Genomic DNA, 14,243 nt, shown 5'->3' on the forward strand with positions numbered 1-14,243 from the left:
GCTTCCTGCCTGGGGGAATCCTTTGTTGGGGAAAGCACTCTTGTCTGCTTTAAGTCATTGATGAGCATTGAATGAGCATTGAATGGCCTTGCAGCTTCAAAGCCCGGCTGCTTCCTGCCTGGGGGAATCCTTTGTTGGGGGGAAATGACTCTTGTCTGCTTGATGCCAGTGGGAATGTTGCAATTGGCCACCTTAATGAGCATTGAATGGCCTTGCAGCTTCAAAGCCCGGCTGCTTCCTGCCTGGGGGAATCCTTTGTTGGGGGGAAATGACTCTTGTCTGCTTGATGCCAGTGGGAATGTTGCAATTAGCCACCTTAATGAGCATTGAATTGCCTTGCAGCTTAAAAGCCTGGCTGCTTCCTGCCTGGGGGAATCCTTTGTTGGGGAAAGCACTCTTATCTGCTTTAAGTCATTGATGAGCATTCAATGAGCATTGAATGGCCTTGCAGCTTCAAAGCCTGGCTGATTCCTGCCTGGGGGAATCCTTTGTTGGGGGGAAATGACTCTTGTCTGCTTGATGCCAGTGGGAATGTTGCAATTGGTCACCTTAAATAGCATTTAATGGCCTTGCAACTTCAAAGCCTAGCTGCTTCCTGCCTGGGGGAATCCTTTGTTGAGGAAAGAACTCTTGTCTGCTTGAGGCCAGTGGGAATGTTGCAATTGGCCACTTTGATGAGCATTGAATGGCCTTGCAGCTTCAAAGCCTGGTTGCTTCCTGCCTGGGGGAATCCTTTATTGGGGAAAGAACTCTTGTCTGCTTGAGGCCAGTGTGAATGTTGCCATTGGTCACCTTAAATAGCATTGAATGGCCTTGCAGCTTCAAAGACTGGCTGATTCCTGCCTGGGGGAATCCTTTGTTGGGGGGAAAGAACTCTTGTCTGCTTGAGGCAAGTGTGAATGTTGCAATTGGCCACCTTGATGAGCATTGAATGGTCCGGCTGGTTGCTGCAATTATTCAATGCCTTGAAACACATACCATTCGAAAAAATTAAAATTAAATTAGATTAAAATTAAATACATATTAAACATTTAAAAACATTACATTTTATATTGTCCTCCTCCCCCTTCTCCCACTGAGTGGAATTGTCCACTTCTTTGACATCACTTGGCAGGACTTTTCCTAGGCACACTCAGAGAGGACGATACCACTATGGAGAAGGGGGGGAGGCGGTACTCTTTTACGGAATAACCCCTGAATAGAGATTGGTGGTTTTCTTCCTCCCCCACCCCCTCCCACTGAGTGGAACTGCCCACCTCTTTGACATCACTTGGCAGGACTTTTCCTGGGCACACATGCAGAGGGGACGATACCACTACTGAGACAGAGGGGAGGGGGGACCTCCTTAGGAAATGACCCTCGTCCCTGAATAAACAGCGATGGCTCTCCTCCACCTCCCCCCGCCTCTGAGTGGAACCGCCAACCCCCTTTGACATGGAGGGGACATCTTGAGTGTCTCCTCGGCGTCACTCTCGAAGGACCACCGCGCCCCATTTCTCTGACAACTCACCCCCACCCCCCAACCTCCTTTCATAACCTTTCCAGAATGGCCGCCGCTGGGACACCAGCCCAGCTTCCCCCTCGCGGACAATAAGGCTCCACGTTGCGAAGGAGTCACAACAAACAAACCAAACAACCCTCTTCCCCCACTGTGTGTTGTGACACGGCTCCACGCGCGACGGAAGAGCGTCTAATCCGCTTTCCCTCCCCGTCCCCCACCAAAGAGCGCAACCACGTGGCTCCTCCGTGTCCTTGAACAGCGGAGCTTGTGTTATTATTATATAGGCGATCCCTCGTAGTGTGATGATGGTCCTCCAGATGTGTTTTGGCAGTGGGTCCGTGGGTGGCTGTGAAGCCCTAGTCTTGATCCGCATGCTCTCCCACAGTGAGGACATCAGTTTCCAGACGGAAGGTGGTCCCGATCAGGGTTGGCTTGATGTGTCTTCCTCTTGGCACGTTTCTCCTTTTCGCCCTCCATTCGAATTCTGCAGCACTGCTGATCACAGCTGACCTCCAGTAAGAGCACTCAAATGCCAGGGTTTTCCAGTTCTCAGTGTCTATGCCACAGTTTTTAAACTTGGCTTTGAGCCCATCTTTAAATCTCTTTTCCTGTCAACCAACATTTCCTGTTCTTGAGTTGGGAGTATAGTAACTGCTTTGGGAGATCTGGCATTCAGACAATGTGGCCAGTCCAGTGGAGTTGATGGTGGAGGAGCATCGCTTCAGTGGTGGTGGTCTTTGCTTCTTCCACCTCACTGGCATGTGGACTGTTTACAGACATTTATTATTATTATTTATTTACTTTGCTTATATACCGCTGTATCTCAAGCCCGAAGGCGACTCACAGCGGTTCATCACACGCAACTCCTGAAATGATTCCATCAGCTCTGCCTCCAGAAAATCCTGCAAATCTCTTGGGAAAGCAGGCGGACAAAGGCTGTCTTCCCAAGAGATTTGCAGGATTTTCTGGAGGCAGCGCTGATGGAATCGTTTCAGGAGTTGCGTGTGACGTCTGTAGACAGTCCATGTTTCACAGGCATATAGCAGGGTTGGGAGGGCAAAGCTTTATAAAGAAGCACCTTGGTCTCCCTACAGATGTCATGGTTCTCAAACACTCTCTGCTTCATTAAGAAAAATGCTGCACTCGTAGAGCTCAGGCAGTGTTGTGTTTCAATGTCAATGTTGACTTTTGTGGAGAGGTGGCTGCCAAGGTAGCGGAAATGGTCAACATTTTCTAACGTTACACCATTAAGCTGTTATTCTGGCACTGCAGAGGAATGGACTGGGAGACGGTCATCTTTTCTGCCCACCAACATTCCGTTTTCCGTTCTTGAGTTTGGAGTAGAGCAACTGCTTTGGGAGACGGTAGTCGGGCATCCAGACAACGTGGCCGGTCCAGCGGAGTTGATGGCGGAGGACCATCGCTTCAATGCTGGTGGTCTTTGCTTCTTCCAGCTCGCTGACATTTGTCCGCCTGTCTTCCCAAGAGATTTGCAGGATTTTCCGTAGGCTGTGCAGATGGAATCATTCCAGGAGTTGCATGTGACATCTGTAGACGGTCCACGTTTCACAGTCCTATAGCAGGGTTGGGAGGACAATGGCTTTATAAACAAGCACATTGGTCTCTCTACGGATGTCCCGATCCTCAAACGCTCTCTGCTTCAGTCGGAAAAATGCTGCACTCGCAGAGCTCAGGTGGTGTTGTATTTCAGTGTCTTACTTCTTGGATAATTACATGCAGTGTTTAACAATACAAAAAACACTTCAGTAGCAGATGAAAACTTTTAACCACTCATTTGTAGAAATGAGGGATTAAGTCATTTTTGAAAGCTTGTGCAGCCCCATCCCTTGGTCTCTCAGAGTACCAAAATGTGTAGGGAAGCTTTTAAACAGAAGCTGGATGACCATCTGTCGGGGGTGCTCTGAATGCAATTTTCCTGCTTCTTGGGGCGGGGGGGGGGGGGTGGACTGGATGGCCCATGAGGTCTCTCCTAACTTTATGATTCTATGTCACGGTCCTCAAACATTGCTTTATTGGGAAAAATGCTGCACTTGCAGAGCTCAGGCGGTGTTGTACCTCAGGCGGTGTTGTACCACGTGGAACCCCTTCCACGCGGGAGAGAGAGACACACAGAGCACTTCCCTCTGCTTGCATGACTTTATTCCAGGCATGGGCCAACTTGGGCCCTCCAGGTGTTTTGGACTCCAACTCCCACAATTCCTAACAGCCAGTAGGCTGTTAGGAAATGTGGGAGTTGGAGTCCAAAATACCTGGAGGGCCCAAGTTGGCTCATGCCTGGGATAAACAGAATGTCCCTCCATAAAATGAGTTCCACATGAAATAGTAAATCGCATTGACTCCTTATTACAAGCCTGTATTTTTCTGTATGTAAACAGGCCTTGAAAGACATTCATCCCCCCCCCCCTTCCTCCCAAAGTTGTATTTATCAGCTGTCAAAGGGCGGGTGTGTATGTATGCATGTGTGTTTGTGTTTGTGTGTGTTGCTCTCTCTTCCTGCATAAAGGCCTGCCTTTGGGCGAGGGAACTCCTGGCAGCGCGCCTCCCGCCTCCGCTCCCCAGGAAAAGTGGCGCCCCAGGTGCCTCCCTGACTGACTGCCTGACTGACTGCGCGGCGCTTCTTGGGAAACCGGGAATTTAAATATCAAGGCCACCCACGTGACTCAGCCTGGCGCTGCCTCTGTGTTGACAAGGCCCTTCTGACGTCACCCGCCGCCGCTCCTCCTCCTTCTCAGCCGGGCAAGGAGAGATTTGCCTCGCCCGCCAAAAGGGGGCGCGCAACTTACTATACTTACCAGGCATGGGCCAACTTGGGCCCTCCCTCCAGGAGTTTTGGACTACAACTCCCACAATTCCTAACAGCCGGTAGGCTGTTAGGAATTGTGGGAGTTGTAGTCCAAAACCCCTGGAGGGAGGACCCAAGTTGGCCCATGCCTGGTACATATGTTAGAGTGCATGGGTTAATGTGTATATGTATTAGTAGATATGTGTGTTTGTGTGCATTTTAATGGTTATGTTAGTGTGTAAATGTGCAGTTCTGTAGCGAGGGGGTGGTTTTAGGGGTTCAACCCTCCCTCCCAGAAATGTTTCAGATTTTTTTAAAAAACCTGGTTTACTCATGAATTTTAACTGGTTAACCAAATCCCCATGCTAAGTCTATGAGATGCAAAAAATTAAGAGTCCCTCCAGAACTGTAAGCACTATCTCAAGCAAATATTGACAATTTATTCACACTGTCATTACTTGCAGCAATAGCCGATGTAGTGAAGCAACCAAGTTGGGGGTGTGTGTGTTGAATGCTCTCATTAAGGAGGCCAGACTTGGTGGAGGTGGTTGACAGGGGCGGAGCTGCAGGCTATTGAAGGTTGCTCTGCCTCCTGCTGTGCTCTTGGCTTCAGCGTGAGCTAGGAGGCAGGTTTCAACCGCCCCCACCCCCCTCAAATTTTCAACCCCCCCCCCCCGAAATTGTCAACCCTCCCCCAATTTTTTTCTGGCTACAGCCCTGTTAATGTGTATATATATGTCACTGGGTTTGTGTATAATTTTTTTTTAAAAAAAAAAATTATCCACCTCTCCTTTAGGGCCCCTGGGAATATAATTTTATATATATATATATATATATATATATATATATATATATAATCTACCTCTCCTTTAGGGCCCCTGGGTGGCGCAGCATGTTAAACTGCTGAGCTGCTGAACTTGCTGACCAAAAGATTGCCGATTCGAATCCAGGGAGCGGGCTGAGCTCCCGCTGATAGGCCCAGCTTCTGCCAACCTAGTTATGCGAAAACATGCAAATGTAGGTAGATCAATAGGTACTGCTTCTGCAGGAAGTTTGGCAGTACAAATCCGGGGAGTGGGGTGAGCTCCCACCGTTAGCCCCAGCTTCTCCAACCTAGCAGTTTGAATACATGCAAATGTGATTATTGTTTATTTGTGTACGTTTCTGTTTTTGTTTTTAGTGTTGATACGGTCAATGAACTAATCAATAAACTTTGCTTTGCTTTGCATGTGTGTTTGCATGTTAGTGTCTGTTAATTTGCACATATGTATGTTAGTGTTAATATCCTACTGCTCATATGTGCTTGTGTATGTAACATCAAAGAGAAAAGCAAAGTTTACAGCTAGATCCTGGGCAGAGTTTGTGAAAGGGGAGGAATCTGAGTTTGGAATGTGGAAGTTTAGACACTCCTGGTTTTGCACTGGAGACGTCGCACATGCTTTGAGAAAGTGATAGTATTATTATTCTAATTCCTCAGCATAGGCACCGCCTCTTTTTAAGCTCACTCCAATAGGGTGTCTCCAGTCATTTCTCCTCCTCTTCCAAGACATGCTGAGCGTGTCTTATCTGAATTTCCAAAATACTCCACACATTTGCTCTCTGATGAGCCAGTGTATTCATTCATTTATTTATTTTGCATATTTTTATTCCATCCTTCTCACCCCCGGAGGGCGTCTCAGGGCAACTTCACAACAGGTATTCATTCAATGCCAACAACAGTAATAAATGAAGAAAGCAATTAAAACCATTAATGCTTTAAAATTACTAAAACATTGTTTAAATCACGCAGGTTTGAAATCATAGTCCGAGTCAGTCCACTGTCATTCACACATATTGGGTCTCATTCTAAATTGCTGCCTCTACTGTTATTTATTTATTTATTTATTTATTTGCTTTATTTTTATACCGCATTTTTCAGCCTAATTCGGCGACTCAATGCGGTTTACAATGCAATTTATATAACAATAACAATTAGTTAAAACACAACATATACAACAGACAATACAAGACAACACAACATAGTCATCAACGCCTCAGTAAAAATCAGATAACCAGGTTTTGAGTTTTATTCTAAAGGATAAGACGGAGGTGGCAAATCTAATGTCACTGGGTAGAGTTCCCCAGGCGAGGGGCCACCACTGAACACACAAAATCTGTACAAAAATATTTAATTTAAAATATAAAATTACCTTCAGCCTATGTCTGTATGTTGTATATGAAGTATAAATGAATTTAAATTCAGGAGGTCCCATTTCCATGTTATATAATGATGCACATATATGCAAATATAGGTACTGTATTCTAAAATCCAAAAACCTTCTGGTCACAAAGATATCTGATAAGGAATGTTCAACCTGTAATATGATGGGACCCTTACCATCCATTCCACTTGTCGTCTTATGGAGACCCCATGAATTCAATTGAATTTTCTTAGACAAGTAATACTTAGAGATGGTTTGGCTTCCTCTGAAATACAGCCTACAACACCCAATCAAAGATATCTATTATTTAAGATACATTCTATTTAGTATCTAAATGTTTATGTTGACATTAAAGCATTTATCAGTATATTTTGACCTCATTTTAGAGTCAGTACATTTCTTCCAAAATAGGAACTGATTTCCGAAACTGTATTTTAAAAAGAGTATCTTATTATTCGTAATTGATGCAAAGGTTTAGTCAATTAGCCTGTACATCACCCTATCTTTTATCAAAAAAACAATCATTTTATTTATAGCCCATGTTTTCCACAATAGAGAACCATATATCATTATAATCAGCTATAATGAACACAGCCTCTACTAACCGGGTTTGACACGTTAATTAGGAAACACATCCAAACTCCCACAAAATTCATTCCTCTTCCTACCATAATAGAGGACCTTCTTGGTGGCTGCTCCCTAGATCTGGAACTCCAGTCCTAGACTGGCTGGATTGACATCTTTCTTACTTGTTCAGACCTTGTCTATTCTCCCTGGTATGATAGTTTTAGAGAGGATGGACATCGTTTAATGGCTAGATTTTATCTTTGCAACTTTCATTTCAATGGGTTATTTTAACAGCTTTGTTAAAGAATGTGATTAAATAATTCTGTGATTATTTAATTAACACTTTTGGACAACATACAGCTCTGATTATGCTGTTTCTGCTGGTTTATAAATGTTTCAGTGATCACACCTTTTGCCTTGAACCAACCTGGGTACAGCGTATTATTTGAGAACACAATGCTGGACTGCTCTAACAAACACCACGTCAGACCTCATAAAGAACCCACTGAAATCCACAATGTGAACAAGTGTATCAGAAAGGAGAAAATCATGAAAATGAACAAAATCTGGCTACCAGTGTTTTAGAAAACCTGTAAAATTAGGACAGTAAATATTTATTTATTTATTTATTTATTTGATGCACTTATTAACCGCCATTCTCAGCCCATAAGGGCGACTCATGGCGGTGTACAGTACACATAAAAGACAATTACAAAAGCCATTTCAACAACATATAAACAATACAACAAATTACAGACTACACTAAAAATCCGCTTCGTCTCTTAGTGGAATCATAGCCAATCTCATATTCCTTGTTCCATTCCAGTTCTCATTACCGTATTGTTTTGTTGTTTAGCACTTAATTAAATGCCCTCTCGAACAGCCATGTCTTAAGGCTTCTCCGAAAGGACATAAGGGAGGGCGCCTGTCTGATGTGGGCAGGGAGAGTGTTCCACAGCCGGGGGGCCACCACCGAGAAGGCCCTCTCCCTCGTCCCCGCCAGCCGCGCCTGTGACGCAGGCGGGATCGAGAGAAGGGCCTCCCCAGACGATCTCAAGGTCCTCGTGGGCTCGTAGGCCAAGATGCGGTCGGAGAGGTATTTTGGGCCGGAACCGTCTAGGGCTTTGTAGGCCAAAACCAGCACCTTGAATTGGGTCCGGTAGCAAATCGGCAGCCAGTGGAGCTGGGACAACAAGGGCGTTGTGTGCTCCCTGCCACCCGCTCCAGTTAGTAACATGGCTGCCGCGCGCTGAACCAGCTGAAGCTTCCGGGCCGTCTTCAAGGGCAGCCCCACGTAGAGAGCGTTGCAGTAATCCAGGCGGGATGTGACAAGAGCGTGTACCACCGTGGCCAAGTCAGACTTCCCGAGATACGGGCGCAGCTGGCGCACGAGCCTGAGCTGTGCAAATGCTCCCCTGGTCACCGCTGAAACCTGGGGGTCCAGGCTCAACGATGAGTCCAGGGTCACACCCAAGCTGCGAACCTGCGCCTTCAAGGGGAGTGCGACCCTGTCCAGCACAGGCTGTAACCCTATACCCCGTTCGGCCTTGCGACTGACCAGGAGTACCTCTGTCTTGTCTGGATTTAGTTTCAGTTTGTTCGCCCTCATCCAGACCGTTACAGCGGCCAGGCACCGGTTCAGGACCTCGACAGCCTCCTTAGTAGCAGGTGGGAAGGAGTGACAGAGTTGGACATCATCTGCGTACAGATGACATCGCACCCCGAAACTCCGGATGATCTCACCCAGCGGCTTCATGTAGATATTAAACAGCATGGGGGACAGTATGGAACCCTGTGGCACCCCACAAGTCAAAGGTTGTGGTGCGGAACAGAAGTCCCCCAATAACACCTTCTGGGTGCGACCCTCCAGAAATGACTGGAGCCACTGCAAAGCAATGCCCCCAAGACCCATTTCCGCAAGGCGCCCCAGAAGGATACCGTGGTCGACGGTATCGAAGGCCGCTGAGAGGTCCAGGAGCACCAACAAGGACACACTCCCCCTGTCTAGCTCCCGGCGCAGATCATCCACTAAGGCGACCAAGACCGTCTCGGTACCATGCCCCGGTCTGAAACCAGACTGTGCCGGATCCAGATAATCCGTGTCTCTCAAGAATACCTGGAGTTGTGAGGCCACCACGCTTTCCATGACTTTGCCCAGGAAGGGGAGATTGGAAACAGGCCGAAAGTTGTCCAATTTAGTGGGGTCCAGTGATGGCTTCTTCAACAGCGGCTTTATAATAGCCTGTTTTAGGCTCGCTGGAATCTTGCCTTCCCGAAGGGAGGCATTCACCACCACTGTTACCCACTCAGCCAATCCCCCTCTGGCCTCCCTCAGAAGCCAGGATGGGCAGGGGTCTAGGATGGACGTGGTGGGCCTCATACCTCCAAGTATCTTGTCCACATCCTCGGGTTTCACAAACTGAAAAGAATCCATCAAAATAGGACAAGCAGGTGCTCTTGTTACATTCTCGGAGTCTGCATCTAACGCGGCGTCCAGCCCAGAACGGATCAAGGCGACTTTGTCTGCAAAGAACCGAGCAAATGCTTCACAGCGCGCGCCCGAATTGTCAGGGCTCCCACCTGCAGTGGTGGGAGTTAAAAGACCTCTGACAATCCGAAACAACTCCGCCGGACGGTTCTTTGCAGACGCAATAGTGGCCGCAAAGAAAGTTTTCTTTGCGGCCTTTATTGCCGCGGCATATGCCCTAAGAAAGAACACAAACCGTGCTCGGTTTGACTCGCTCGGATCCGAACGCCACACGCTCTCTAGTTCCCTCTTCCTTCGCTTCATCACTGCCAGCTCCTCAGTAAACCAAGGGGCTGGTTTAGCTCGGCTACTTGAGAGGGGACGTTCCGGAGCAATCATGTCAATAGCCCTGGCCATCTCCCCATTCCAGAGAGCCACCAAGGCTTCGACATGGTCACCTACCGAGGTGGCGGGAAAATCCCCAAGAGCCGTCAGGAATCCCTTCGGATCCATCAGCCTCCTGGGGCGGACCATCTTAATAGGTCCTCCACCTTTGCAGAGGTTAGGGGGCGCAGTGAGCCTAAATCTGATCAGGAAGTGGTCGGTCCATGGCAACGGAGAGATGGACAACTCCTCAACACCGCCACCCTGTTCCCATCCCTGGCAGAAAACCAAGTCCAATGTGTGTCCAGCACAGTGGGTGGGGCCAGATATTTGTTGGGACAGCCCCATGGTTGCCATGGCAGACATGAAGTCCTGAGCCGCACCTGTGAGGGTTGCCTCGGCATGGATGTTGAAGTCTCCCAGCACAAGGAGCTGTTGAGACTTCAACGCCAGGCTTGAGACCACCCCCGCTAGCTCAGGTAGGGAGACTGTAGCGCAGCGAGGTGGACGGTACACTAACAGAATCCCTATACTGTCCCGGTCACCCACCCTCAGGTAGACGCTTTCAAAATTTGCGGTCTGCGGGATGGGGCACCTGATCAGATGGATGGAATCTCTATAGACCACTGCGACCCCGCCTCCCCGCCCTCCGGATCTCGGTTGGTGCTGCACGGAGAAGCCCGGGGGACAAAGCTGGGTCAGATTTACTCCTCCAGCTTCCTCCAACCAGGTCTCCGTGATGCACGCCAGATCTGCCCGCTCGTCCAGGATTAGGTCCTGGATCCAGGTCGTTTTTCCGTTGACAGATCTGGCGTTCAACAGCACAACCTTCAGTCCAGAGGGTCCGCTCACCTGGTTACACCAATTTACCTTGGGAGACCGAGTTGGAATTTTTAATGTTTTGGATAAATGGTCCGAATTTGGCCGAATTTGAGGTCTCCTTTTCCCGCGTCTCCTCCTTCCCACCACGACCTCTATGGGGGCCCCTCGGCTAGTGGAACACCTCCCCTCCTCCATGCCGCCGTTCCTGAGCAGGGTCTTAACCTCTATTTCATCAGATGTTTTAAATGTTGGTGTTCTTTCTTGCCAATTACTTTGGCCTTCTTTATCCCCCCTCCCCTCCTCATTGTTCTTCACAGGCTCCAACCCACTTCCTCCCCTGCTTCTTCCACCAGTCAATAGTATCAGAGACAATATACATAGGAGGGTGGGGGGCCACATGGATGGAGACAATACACTTCAGTAGATGGTAAATACAGGTGGTAAACGTTCAACCGCAAAATAGGGTGGTCCCTAGAGTGCTGGAGTCTTAAGTGCAGCAGTAGTAACAGTAGCAAAATCCACGGCTACAAGGGTAGTCCTTAAAGTACAGGAACTTAAAGTGCAGCAAGATATTAAAGTGCAACAAGCCCAAAACTTAGCCCTCAATGCTATTAAAGTGCGGCAGGAGGAATCGGGGAAGGGACAAAGTGCAAAACAGTTGGCAACAGAGGTAGGCGCCTTTAAAGTGCTATGTTATGCTCTTATTCCCACATTAGCAGCAAAGATAGGGCGGAACTATAACATGCGATGTTCGCAATATGTAAACACGGTAATCAAGAGATTGGCAGTTGGCAAAGTGCTATGGTTCAGATGTAAACTACAGACGATTGATGTTAGATAGCGGATGGGCCTCCGGAGGTGGTCGACACAGTGGCGGTCAGCTCAGTTGGTCTATATCCGGTTAGCTTGCACAGGCAACACACCGTCGGTCTACACAAAAAGCGGCTACCCAACAACACAGTGAAGGTTGAGGGGAGAAGAGGTATCCGCCGCAATGGGTGTTGACCTCCCACCCCTTAGTTTGGTGGTCGGGTGGGGGGGGGGGGAGGGATTCTCCAGGATTGCCCAAGATTGTATCTTTTTCATCAGCGCAGCTCAGCGTTGCTGCTGCCGACCGCCATACCGGAACCGGACCGCCTCTACTCACAAGTAGCCCAATGAACAGCCAAGCTGGATGGAAGGATTCAGGACCCCTGTGGCAGCAGAAGCAGCAGTCTGAGGCTAGGCCAAGGCAGGTGCAACACAGCTTTATAGTCACTCCCTCCTTGGAGGATTGCTGAGTCACACCCAGTTGGAAAGGGCCTGGGGCTTCTCCTACTCACAAGTAGTCCAGGGCAGCCAAGCTGGATGGAAGGATTCAGGACCCAAGTAGTCCAGGGCAGCCAAGCTGGATGGAAGGATTCAGGACCCCTGTGGCAGCAGAAGCAGCAGTCTGAGACTAACACTCAAAAAAGAGGGAAATTCCATACAAGAAACAATCAGCGACCAGCTAACACCTCCCAACAAAGGATTCCCCCAGGCAGAAAGCAGCCAGGCTTTGAAGCTGCAAGGCAATTCAATGCTAATCAAGGTAACCAATTGCGACATTCACACTTGCCTTAAGCAAACAAGAGTTCTTTCTCCCACCCTGGACATTCCACAGATATATAAACCTCACTTTCTTAATTTCCAACAGACCTCACAACCTCTGAAGAAGCTTGCCATAGATGTAGGCAAAATGTCATGAGAGAATGCTTCTGGAACATGGCATAGAGCCCAGAAAACACACAACCACCCAGTGATTCCGGCCCTGAAACCTTCGACGGCACCTTGTCCTTTTGTTTTTAAACTCTCTATTTGGAAGTGCCCAAGTGAATTAACATTGGATCCATTTGTCTGTATTTCAAAGAGACGGGTTTTATCAAATCATTCAATGGGCAATTGTTATGCAAAAGTGCATTAGATACCCCAGATTTAATCTCATTAGTCCTTGCATATAATGGGATCACATTTGTGTTGTTTTTGTGGCCATTCGTATCAGCAGAAAGGGAAGCTCAACTCTTCCTGCTCAAGGCTTCCCTTTCTGCTGTTATGGTAATTTATACCTGTTAATACAAGACTAACTACTGGTGGATGTATTGTCGAAGGCTTTCATGGCTGGAATCACTGGGTTGTTGTAGGTTTTTCAGTGGATGCTTTCCCAAGTTAGCTATTTCCTTAGTTAACTATAGCAGAGGTGGTCACCTGTGAAGAGGGCAGAGTCAATTGCTATGGGAAAGAGTCTTCAAATGAACTTGTGCCCAACTTTTCCCGCAAAGCAGTTTAAATTCTTTCACATTTGCATATTATTATTATAAGCAGTAAAATATTTATCTGATCTATATTTTACGTTTCCTCCTCAGAGCAGCCACCAATCGAAACATCAAGCCAAAATATTATCATAAAAATACTATGTTCAGCAATTATTATGTGTACTCAAATTGTATCCAGCTTGTGGGAACCCTGTTACAGGATTTCCTTGGTAAGGAGTTTTTTTATTGCTTTTATTTTAGGCTGAGAGAGTATGACTTGCTCAAAAACACCCAATGTGTTTTCATGTCTGAGCAGATTTGAACCCTGGTCGCACAGAAATTTACTAAAATAATCCAGTCTTTACACTATGCTGGCCCTCAGTTCCTGAAGAATAAGTGGTAACTCCAAATGGTTGACACGTCATTGGCTTTCAGCTGTAGACTTCAAATACAGTAAGGTAGTCAGTAAATTAATTTCCTTATACACTCTGCTAGGTACAACAAATCACCTTTCCCTTTCTTAATCTTGTAAACTAAGGGTTCACCTACTACATTATATAATTAATGTAGTTTGAGACCACTTTAACAGTCATGGTCAATGCTATGGAATTTTGGGCATTGTAGTTTTACTAGATCTCTACCAAAAAGTGCTTGTTGTCTCAACAAGGTAAAAATTCCAGGATTCCATGGCATTGGGCTAGGGCAGTTAAAGTGAAATCAAAGTACTATAATAGTGCAAAAGAGCATCTGGTGTAATCTATGCAGAGAAACTGGTAGAATGTAATAGAGAGCAACATAGAGGTCAAACCCAGTTTTTCACTATGAGTGGACCAACACTCTGGAATGAAGGTTATGGAATCATGGAATCTGCAGTTGTACAAGGTCGTTATCTTTCTCTGACAAAGAATGGTGGTTTCTCACCAAACTCCCAGGATTCCATAGTATTGAACCATGGCAGTTAAAGTGGTGTCAAACTGTATCAATTTTACAGTGTTCCCTCACTTATTGCGGGTGTTACATTCCAGGACCACCCGCAATAAGTGAAAATTCACGAAGTAGGGACTCAGGAGCCTGGAAGAGGCAGCCATGTTCCTGCTTCTGCACCCTTCTCGCTCGCTCGCTCACCCACCCCCATTACTCACTACTCACTGGGCTGAGTCTTGGTTCTGCTGCTGGGACCCGGTCCGGTGAGTGAGCAAGCGAGAGATAGCAAGTGAGTGAGTGAGCG

Source organism: Anolis sagrei, chromosome 4, assembly GCF_037176765.1.
Source record: "Anolis sagrei isolate rAnoSag1 chromosome 4, rAnoSag1.mat, whole genome shotgun sequence".
Taxonomy (NCBI): Eukaryota; Metazoa; Chordata; class Lepidosauria; order Squamata; family Dactyloidae; genus Anolis; species Anolis sagrei.